Here is an 11,650-nt window from a genome sequence, read left to right as displayed (position 1 = left end):
CAGACAGCTAAATTCACAGATTGGGGCCACATGGAGGCTAAACAGATTTTCCTGCAAATTTGGGGCACTCCCCAGGTTTGCAGAAAAATCTGAAATCAACATGAATGTATATAGAGGGTTTAACCCCTCCCCCCCAACATTTTCAGACAATGCTGTTACCTGTTCAGAATGGAGCTGGTACAGCTGGTGGATGCCAGCAGCCATGCCAGCCCAGCCATGGTGCCTGGGAGTTGCTGCAGCCCAGCCGCAGTGGAAGCACCCAACAGCTGCACCAGGCCCAGTGGCAATGGAGGAGGATGCCCAGGAGTTGCTGTGGCCCAGCTGTGGTGAAGGAGGATGCCTGGCAGCTGTGCCAAGCTCAGCAGCAGTGGCAGAGGACACTGGCAGCTGTGCCAGGCTCACCTGTGGCTGAGGAGGATGCCAGTAGCTGTGCCAGGCCGAGCAGTGGCAGAGGAGGACACCAGGCTCATCCCCCCCAGCAGGTCTCTCCCTTCTCACTGAGCCATAAGGATCCCCCCCCCCACATGTATCGTGGGTCCCTACTTGTAAGTATCTAATTTAAAATGTTCCCTCAGAAGCCATATACTGAGAAACAGTACTAATTCTTTCCCTTCCTTCCTTGGTATTGTGTGTGTGTGTGCTTGCATGCCTGGAAGTCATGGTGACTTCTGGTGACCCCTACTGGGGGCTTGGACATTTTTCAAAGAAGTTTCTTGACAGACTGCCACTGTACCCTAGCCAGGCTCATAGCCAGGATTGTGTGGCTGTGAGGCAATTTTTTTTCTGGTGGGGCAGAAGTTCTCAGTGCAGAAAGAAAAGCCAGAATTCTGAGGATTATGACTCAGCTACTCTTCTCTCTCTGAGTCTTCTCAAGCTGTCTATTCTACATAGGTGTTCTTATGCTAGCAATCACCCTTAGCCTATTAACCATTTAGCCAAAAGAAAGCTGTTACCAGGATAGATCTCTAAACTGCAAGCTGTCAACCACTTTAGATGACAGTTCTCAGCTGCTGCAAGTTAATCACTTCTGCCAGCCAAAGCAACAATTCTGATAACAAGTCGGCAGCTGTGAGTGATGACTTCTATAGTGAAGAAAGCTAGCAGGCAGTAAAACTCTCTTAAAGGAGACCAGTTTCTTGACACAGAGCTAGAAGGGATCCTAGAGGTCACCTACTTCAACCCCCTTGCTCAGTGCAGGAATTAGTCAACTACAGCACCCCAGTCTGCTTAAAAAGGTTTTTAAATGACTGGGGGGGAAACATTTACAGGATAAATTCTTGTGGGGCTGTGCCTTTAAGAAAGGGGGCAAAGCCCCCCAAAGCCCCTCTGTAGCTATAGTCCTGGTTCTGACCCTGGTATTCCTTGGAGGTCTCCCTTGCCAGGGTCAGCCCTGCTTAGTTTCCAAGTTCTGATGAGATCAAGCTTGCCTGAGCTATCCAGGTCAGGGCAGAAATGGTACTAATCCTTATAATAGTATTAAAGAACCAATGGAAGTTTGTTCTTTGATACTGTCGCTACACTGCTCAGAGCCTAACAGGCTAGGATCAATCAGAAAAATGGTGTGAAGATCATCAATAGAAATTATGCTTCTATTCTACAACAACAGGGGAAAAGTGCAACACACTGGTTTCTGGGGGGAAAATGGGAATGTACCAGGGAAAGAACAGGAAACTATGGACTATTTACTGATGTCAGGTGGAGCTACTCTTGTAATTTCTTGCGCAATTGATAGCAATTGCTGTGTAATCTCTCTAAGTGCTAAAACTCTTATGGCTTTAGTATTATAAGGCATAACAAAAACACTTCGTGGGCTTCTGTGCAACACCAGAGGCTGTAGTTTTACAATATGTCTTCTGTCTGAAATTTTGCTCTTTCAGCCCCATTTTTTATGTCTCATACTGTAATACATTGTCGCTAGGAAAATGTGACACTTTATGAAGCTAATAAGATGTTATGATTTGAAGTTTTATATTTAATGCACTTGGGATTCTCTTGCAAATGGTGCCCTATATATTTACTGGTATGAAGTGCCACCCTCTAAATCCTACCTATTACCTCCATCTCTGTGTGGAACTGGGAAAGTAGGAGACAGGGCTGAAAGTCCAGCTGGCATCTGGTGGGAGCTTTTTGGTGGGCAGGGACATATTAATGTCTATGGCTTTACCCAGCCCTGTACCTAAGGATTTTTTTGGGGGATGGGGCCTCAGGGGAGCCCACCAGCCAATTAAATCAGGGTTAATTAAATTCCCCCCCCCCAAGGAGTCCCAGTTCCTCTTCCCACGGCATGGCACCCGGGCAGCCTGAACTCCACCCTTGGGCCCTCCCAGGGCTGGAAGAGTCACGCACAGCGGTCAGGCTGGTCATGGAGGTGCCACACGTGGGCTCGTTGGCACACCGGAGTGCAGCTGGGCATGCCTGGCCAGGGACAGAGGAGGCAGCTGCCTGCCTCCTTGCCATGCCTGGCTAGGCTTACCTGCTGCTGGCGGGTGGCACAACAAGCATCTGGTGGAAGCCCAAGATGGAGGCTTCTGCCCATGCCATCCGTGCTCACTGCCTGCCTGGGCTGCTCTCTCAGCCCAGCCTCGCCTGCTACTGCTGTTTGTGCCACCCTTGTCCTTTTTTTTCCTGCTGACAGACCAATAGGCAATCGGGGTGAGGTGGCTTGGGGGGGGGGAGCCATGGCTCAGAAAGGGGCCCATTAAAATCGCTAGGGATGCAGGCCCCTTGGGCCCCGGGGTAACTACAGGCCTGGCTTTACCATACAATTTTGGTGGAATCCTAGAGTTTCCAAGAGTTATGATATCCGTTCTGGGTTCATGATAGAAGTGACATTGTGATGTTGGAGCATTTCCCTCCTACCACCCTGAAGTTTGGCTCAAAGATGGATTTATGTACAAGCTAAGTAACTCACAGTGTTATAGGTTAACGCCCGCACTTTGAATGGAGCATGGAAGCAAACTGGCAGCCAGTGTGGCAATCTTAAACTTAGGAAGACATATTCAGAATGTTTAAACCCTGTCAACACTCTAGCTGTTGAGTTGTATGCCAGTTGTAGCTTCTATGTTGCCTTCCAGGGCAGCCCCTCTGGGGATTGTTACAAGAATCCAGTCTCAAAGTTAGCAGGGCTATGCTGGCTGAGTCCAAGAAAGGGGACAAATTCCATGCTATGTGAAGTTGAAAAAAGGTACTTTTGCCACCTGGTTTATCTGCTTTCCCAACAAAAGAGCTGGACCCAACAGAACCCAGAGGCACCTGAATTTGTTGAGGTCAGAGTCATATCATCCAAGGTGGTCCTCCAAGGTGGGTAGCATAGCTCCCTCCAAAAGCCCAGCCTTCCCAGTCAGCATTGCCTCTGCTTTACCAGATTTACACATAGCTTTTAATTTGTGCCAAAATGATGATAAAGAAAAAGCAGGAAGGTAAAGTTGCATGTCCTGGAAAGGTCTACTTTTTCATAGATCATTCCAGATGAAGCTGCCTTGTACACTGTCAGACCACTGGACTGCCTAGCTCAGTATGGTCTACTCCAACTGGCAGCAGCTCTCAAGGGTCTTAGGAAGAGAAGGATCTTTCCCAGCACCTGCTACTTGAGAGTTTTTAACTGGAGACACCAAATAGATATGGGGAGTGTAGCCTCAGGTCCACTGGCTAGAAACTGCATCCATCCCTGTTGGGCTTCACTGTGTCTTCCTTGTTGGGTTGACATTTAGGGAGAGGGAAGGAAGCATTTCTTTAAAAGCATCTGCAGTATTTTAAAACTGGCAATTCAAACAGAGACATTTATCCACTATGATTTATGACATCTAATTTGCTGTGATTTATGAAGCTGTGCTGCTTTACTGTTCGGGTTAAATGTATGTGATAGCTGAAAGGATAGCTTGAAGTATTTTTGAAGGGGTTGCCCTCTGCCCCTTGAAACCTCCAGGAGTCATCCCTGTTCATTTCGCCACATGCCAATCTGCTCCTGCAGGGCAGGACAATCAGTGACTATTAGCCATGATAAGTAAATGAGGCCTTCATGCTCCAAGGCAATATACCTCTAAGTACCAGTTGCTGGAACTAGCAACAGGGATAGAAACCATTATGATGCTTTGGTGGTGAGCTTTCAGATGATTGTTGCATTGGTCACTGTTGGAAACAAATGGACCTTGGTCTGATCCAGCAAGGCAATTCTCACTTTCTTATATCTAGCACATGCATACACAGTTAATACACGGCCACCAGTTGAGGCATATACTTCTATATCTCATGAAGAGAAGGGGTTACCTAGTGGATTACAACCCCCCCAAAAGAACAGTGTAACAGGAAAGAACCACACAGCAGTTCATACCTTGTGCACATACAAAGCAGCATGTCCACACTGAGCCTCTAAGATGACCAAGAGAACAAATAGCCTTCTACACTGGCAGTAGTTAGGGGACAAGTTCTCTAATTTATAATACATTATGGCTGCGGTCACACGGAGCAGTAGCCACACTACTGCGATGGAAGATAGGCGGATTTTCCGGGCGCGACCTCATTGCCACATCCGGGAAGCGTAGAGCTCCCGTGGCGAACCCGAGGCTTCCCTCCGAAGATGCACGGTTAAAAACTAGTACCTCAGAGGTACTAGTTTTCGGAAACCGCGGGGCAAGGGCGGGCATCTGATCGCGTTCCCGGTGGCATCTGGCGCCCGCCCATGCCCCATTGCGAAAAGTCCCCCCCCGAAGTCTCCAGGGATGGGCACAAGCACCCAATGGGGCATGCACATACTTCAGGTTAAAAAACCCCACACAACCCCGTTTGCCGCGCTGCGCCACTTCTTTGGCCCGTCGTGTGATCGGCACCTCCCCCCTAACCACGGGACCACGAGGGGACGCCTGATTGCGCAGTCGCGCGTTATTTCGCTGCGGGGCAAACAGCCACGCCTCCCCCCCACGATATCCGGCCTTTGTGACCGGGGCCTATGTTAGTTTTACTGTACTGTTAGTTTTAATTCACAACACAGTAAAACCAATGAATGGGGAAGCCTAGGCATTCCAGTGTTTTCATTTATCTTCCACTAACAGAAAGATCTCTTTCTTCATGTCATATAAAAACACACCAATTCCCTCCAAACTAAACTCTGGGAACACTATACTAGTCTACATTGCTACTCTCTTGTGTTTATGTAGCAATGCTCATTGGGTATTTCTGTCAGAAAATTGTCCAAACTGGTTTTTCCTGTGGGCTTTTTGTGATTGAGAAGGATATTAACCATTGAAAGTGCTGTTTTGTTCAAGGGCTGCTTAAATTGTTTTCATTGCTATCTAACTATATCTGGAATAATCCCCCCCCCCCGATTTTTGCCTATAATAAAATAAAACAGTAAAGCTCAGATATGAAACATGGTATAAATAAAGCCTTCAGAACTGGATCTGAAATCTTTTAAAAGGTATATGCAAACTACCATTCTTCATGAGCTGAGGCCTATGTCCAAACTGATATTCTGAAAAGCAAGGTCAGATTTTGCACTCAAAGATATTTAAGCAAAGGTGTAAGTCTCAGTATTGAATTTCACAAGAGCCACTGATGGGCCTTGGAATTCAAATATTTGGAGGCCTTTGGCTGCCCTACTGTGACACCGTTGTGGGGTCAGAGGTCACAGTCTTCCTTAGTGCTCAGCTGTTTGTTGACAACAGTCTCTCTGGTTGCCAGTTGCTTATCTGCTCTGAAACTCTGTCCGAAAAGTCCTGCTGTGATATCACTGGAAACCAGCCAATGGTATCAGAAAGGTGGGGCCGGGAAAGAAGGCAGAAGCTGACAAGACTGAGAAGGTCAAAGGACAAGAAGGAAATGTTAGGGGACCATAAAAGAACATTCTGTTAGGAAGTCTCTTAGAAGAAGAAGAAGAGATTGGATATATACCCCGCCCTTCACTACCCAAAGGTGTCTCAGAGCGGCTTACAAACTCCTTTCCCTTCCCCTCCCCATAACAGACACCCTGTGAGGTAGGTGGGGCTGAGAGAGCTCTTGACAGAAACTGCTTTTTTTCAAGAACAGCTGTGCGTGAACTATGGCTTGGCCAAGGTCATCCAGCCAGGTGCAAGTGGAGGAGTGAGGAATCAAACCCGATTCTCCCAGATTAGAGTCCGCACACTTAACCACTACACCAAACTGGCTCTCAGCTAGTCCTCAGTTAAAACAACAACAACAAAAGAAATGGTTTGATAATTGGAGCTGTCAAGTTCTTTTAAAATCAAATGTAGGATAAAGTTTATAATGTGCAAATCAGCACTAATAACAACATTGCCCTTGGAATGCAACTCCTCAGCATAAAATGTAGCTTGTTACAATCATTTTTGTATAAAATATGATCCACCAGTTTGAAACATATGGCTCCATGAGTTCTAATTTAAGTGGCAAGTTCTTTAGTCAGCAATGTATAGTCTGCCTGACTTTTGGGAACAAGAGTCAGCACCATCCCAGGCTGCAGCAAGCAGTATCCCTTGTGGACCCACACAGGTTTCCACTGCTGGTGTTTGGGAAGAAATAATGCAACCCACTTTTCTAAGGAGATACATAAGCAAGTGCTCATTTCGGCAGGACATATACTAAAACTGGAACGACACAGAGAAGATTAGCATGGCCCCTGTGCGAGGATGATACAGAGGTCCATGAAGTGCTCCATAAACAAATCCTTCCTTAATTCTGATTGCTATTAGCTTCTTTGGAAACAACAGCCTTTATGCCTCACTTGCACACCTCCTGTAGCCCTGACAGCTATTCATTCAAGCATTTAAAGATTAGGAGCTAGAAGGGCTTCACTTACCTTCAGGATCAGACTGGGAAACTTAACTGGGTCATGAACGAACCAAGCCAAGTGGCCCCTGTGGTGCTGCAATCATGTCAGCATGTTACAGAGTCTTTAATGGACAAGATTAAAGCTTACCAGATCTGCCAGCAACTTCTGCTGAGTCCTGGAAATATTTCAGTTTCAGGTAGAATCATGTCTTCTGAGTCTGCTATTGACTGTGATTGGGATAGAATCCAAAGCTGGTATAGAGTTGAGGATAGAATGTTTGGCTTAGATCTCAGAGACCTGGATTAGAATGGGCAATGAAGCTCACTGGGTCATCTTTGGCTAGTCACTGTCAGCAACCCCATCCATGTAGTTTACCCTAAGGTCCTTTGTGCAAAGGGTGGGTTATAAATGAGAGGAATGAATGAGTTAATTGGGTAGTATCCATGTTTGCAAGTTCTTCCCAGCATTTCTTTCTAGTACAAGCCATGGTGTGCGTTTGGGTGACTTGGAGCTACTTAAAAGCATGCCCTAAGGAGCCTGGCATGCTGTAGGAACAAGGTCATATGTAGCCTCCAATCAAGTTTTTGTGTGTGTGTGTAAAGTGCTGTCAAGCCGTAGATGACTTATGGTAACTCCAGCGAGGGTCTTTCAAGGCAAGTGAGAAGAGAGGTGGTTTGTCATTTACTTCCTCTGCAGAGTCTTCCTTGGTGGTTTCCCTTTCAAATACCCACCTTGCTTACCTTCTGAGGTCCAATGGGACTGGGCTATACCATGCAGCCTTCTCTCCCATTGTTAAGTTAGGAGTTTGCAATCTCCTATTGGGCTATACCATGCAGCCTCTCCTATTGTTAAGTTAGGAGTTTGCAATCTCCTGGACTTCTGAAAAGCTGTGAAGGGGTGGTAGCTCTGGGTATGATCAAACCATCAAAAGCTACAGGTGGTGTATATGCATCACTGGGTCATCCTTGAATCAGCTACCATATAGCTTTTTATTTGGATCCATTTTTAGTCTAAGGTCTCAACAACAGTCAGTCAAATGAAATTCAGTCTGCATCATTTCCCGACATTGTTGATGAATAAATAGCAAGACTCTTTAAAGGTAGGGTTCAACCTATCTGTAAGCAGTCATACTGTAGAATTGTTATCATTCTTAAGAGCTGATGAGGGAACCTCAGCACTCCCCCTCCCCGTCTACATATTTCACCCTTCATTGAAGTCAATGACAGGTCTCCTCCCATTAGCTGAACTTTGGGCTTATCTGGAGCAGACATCTGTGACCACTGTCTACTGAGACCACCCATTGGCAGCATAGAATACCACAATGCAGTCAGTGAATGGTGAGAGGTTAAGGGTCATGTGCTCTGACCAGTTGACTAGAAGTATCTTAATAAAAGCTCAATGGGGGGAAAATAGTTTATTTTAAGAAAAATATGCAACTCACTGATTCTGCACTGAGAAACAATGGCACCAAGTGGGAACTTGTGTCATTTTAGTCATTGCTTGCATTTCATATTGGAGCTGCATCACCAATTCAAAATGTGCAATTTCTGATGTCCTAAAATGATGTGCCAAAATAGTAAGTCCTCAATGCTTCTCTCTCCCCACCCAACAAAAATGGTCTGTCTTGTGACCCCCACTCTCATGAGGGCTTTAGCTTCTCACTCAAAACGATCCACACAATGATGTCTCTTGTGATGGAACATGTCCCATGTTTTCTGTCTGTTTGAGAAGACTGCTATATGCAGTTTTTTGTTGGGCAGTTTCAAGAAGTTATATGTATAGTTTCCCAAGTCAAAGATATTTTTTGAAACATTGCAGGACCACCAATACTTGTAGCTGTCTTTTTAACCTTGTTTTTAAATCTTCATTTTTGTTTTTGTTTGGGGTATGTCATGCTGGATCCATCTTGTCTAGCATCTTGTTTCACATAGTGGCCAACCAGATGACCAGAAGACCTACAAACAGGAGATTGAGGCCAAAGACAGCTCCTGCTGTCCCCCTACTTTCTGTACTGGTATTCAGAGAGGAACTTTTTCCTAGACTTCATGACTGACCATAGAGTTAGCCCTCCAAAGCTGCTATTTCCTCCCAGGGAACTGATCTTTGTAATTCTGGTGGGATGGCCAGGTCCCCCCTGGCCATTGTTGGGGGATGGGAGGGTTAAGGTTGCCAAATCCAGGTTGGGAAACTCCTGGAGATTTGGAGATGGACCTCAGTGGGGTACAGTGCCATAGAGTCCACCCTCCAAAGCATCCATTTTCTCCAGAAGAACTGATCTCTGTAGTCTGGAGATATCACAAAGGGAACATTCAGAAGGGTGTTCCCTCACTTGCAGTCGCAATCTACCACTTTGTTCTCCTGGGAGTGTGAACCAGGTCTGAGAGGGGCGAGACTGCTGGTGGAGATCCCTGCTGGTTGCTGGAATATGGACCTTTTTTCTGTGTATGTGTGTCACACAGAAGGCAAGTTTAGTAACAGTTCTTGATGCTTCATTTGGACTAATTCTGTTGGGATATTCAAGCAGAGTAATGAAGGCAGCACATGTACAGACATCATATCTAACTAGTTCTAAGTTCCATGTTCATTGTTTGGAAGCTAAACCTTGCATGTGGAGAACCAAGGACAATAAACTTTCCTAAGAGTTCCCAACTTCCTGAGGACATCTGCCCTGAACATATTTCCCAATTGAGTGTCCCCAAGTTCTACTATTATGAGAGAAAATGCTCCCTATATCCACTTTGTCCACCTCATGCATAATTTTATAAGCCTTTACCATGCAGGCCCATAGCTACGATGGGGCCTCCCAGGGCCTGGCCCCACTGACTTCCTTCCGAGACCCCACGTATTCTGCTTGGCCTGCACCTGGGGCTGGCAGACACCCAGAACAACCCCCCCCCCGCCGGGCAAGGCCAGCTCCATGGGCACGGAGGGGCCCCAGGGCTGTGTCGCCAGCCTCTCCTCTTCCTCCTCCTCATGCCCCCCCTTGCTGGCCTCAAAGGGGCTGGCCAGGTGTGTCCAACCCAGCATGTGCTCGGGGTGCATCGTTGCCTGCAACAGACAGGCAACCAGCCGGGCCCCGGCCAAGAAGCACTCGCCCACCATCCCATGAGCAGAGTGCCTGGTGGCCCAGCACAGCCCTCCTCCCTCACCTCACCCCCTGGTGCTCCGCTCTGCCCCCGACTGGGCTGCTCCCAGTGGCCGCCTCCACCTCACTGTCTCTGGCACCGGCTGGTCCCTCCCACACCAGGCAGAGCGAGTGAGTGTGCCCCCCTGCCTGGGCGCTGATGGTCAGAAGGTGACTGTGAGTGGCCGCAGAGGGGGCTGCAGAACCTCTTTCTGGAGTGGGGTGCAGGGCCCTCCTTTCCCCCCTGTCTTTCCCCCTCTTTCCTTTCACTTCTTCTGTTGAGACTGTCCCCCCTCCCCCTTCTGTTAGTGGTGAAATCGTTCTGGTGCGAAGGTAGTTTCAAAGCAAACACAACCCCTAATGAAGACAATCGGAGACCAGCTCCCAGCCCCGGCTCCCATTCCCCTTCGAGTGCCATCAGCTGCCCAGACTTCGCCAGTAGTGGCTGGAGCTTCACGCTCCCCCTGCCCCGCCCCAGCCAGTCCCATTGCAACCTCGCCTGTGCTGGCATGCCTTGGTTTTTGAGAGATGAAATCCCAGCCAGAGTGCTCCACAGTGCCTGGCTTCCAGGGCACATGGGGGGGAGGGGCTGGGGCTCTGGAGCTGGTGGTGGCACGGGACTGTGGGGAAGAGGCACGAGGCATGAGGCAACTAGGCTGGCAGGTGAGGTGGGGGTGAGAAATTTTGGCAGTGCTCAGAAGCCGGCAGAGCCGGGTCAGGTGCCTGTTTCTCCTCCTCTTCTGCCTTTCCTTCTTCCTGCACCTCCTCTTCTTCCTTTGCCTGGATGCACAGCTGGAGCGCGGGCAGAGGCCAGCTCTCCAGCGCTGGGCTTCCAGGGCTTAAAAAACCCACCCTTTTTATTTTAATTTCAGTGCCCCCCGACTTATTTAAAGGCCCTGAATTAAGAAATGCTGGCCTGTTACCATGTCTCCCCTTAGCCATTTTTTTCCTAGACTGAAAAGTTCCGGACTCTGCAGCCAACCCCCAGCCATCTTGGTTGTACCCTCCTTTATACCTTTTCCAGCTCTGTAATATCCTTTTCTGAGGCAGAGATCTATTGGTAGCCAAGTGCAATGCCTGACTCCCCCCACCAGTGTTCCCTCTAAGCTGAGTTAGTGTGAGCTAGCTCACAGTTTTTTAGCTTCCATCTCACAGATTTTTGTCTTAGCCTGGGAAGGATGGCTCCAGAGCAAACCAATTTATGCAGTAGCCAAATCACTCACTCACATCTTTAATGCCAGTAGCTGTGGGGCGGTAGGAGATTACATACATTGCTGGTGGCAATGTCCTCATGTGCAAAGCTTCTGGGTGCAGATAATCTCCAAAATTTCGAAAATAACAGGACATAAAATCCCACTTTCTCCTAAAGCTATCCTATTACATCTTAGAGATCCAGCTCACGATGAAGAACCGCTACAACAGCTAACATCATACCTACTTATGGCGGCACAAACCACCATCGCAGCAGCCTGGAAGTCACCTAAGTCTCCAAGTTTAGAGGCCTGGAGAAATAAAGTGTGGGAACAATTCTTGATGGATAAGATAAGTGACACTTTAAATATAGCTCAAACGAATCTTTGTACAACGAAATCACTCTTTGAGCGTACCTGGTTCCCTTACCTTCAATATATGACTGAGAAGGATTTATTCCCAAACAATCCGGCCTATGCTTCTTGGTTATGCTTCTGAATATAACAGTATAAACATACTCCAGTATTACAAACTTTTTTTTTTTTAAAAAAGTGCTTTTGGATTCAGACTTC

The sequence above is a fragment of the Gekko japonicus genome, unplaced genomic scaffold, assembly GCF_001447785.1.
Source record: "Gekko japonicus isolate JY-2015 unplaced genomic scaffold, Gekko_japonicus_V1.1 scaffold341, whole genome shotgun sequence".
Classification (NCBI taxonomy): Eukaryota; Metazoa; Chordata; class Lepidosauria; order Squamata; family Gekkonidae; genus Gekko; species Gekko japonicus.
The sequence above is the reverse complement of the archived record's forward strand: the minus strand, read 5'-3'. Positions refer to the sequence as shown.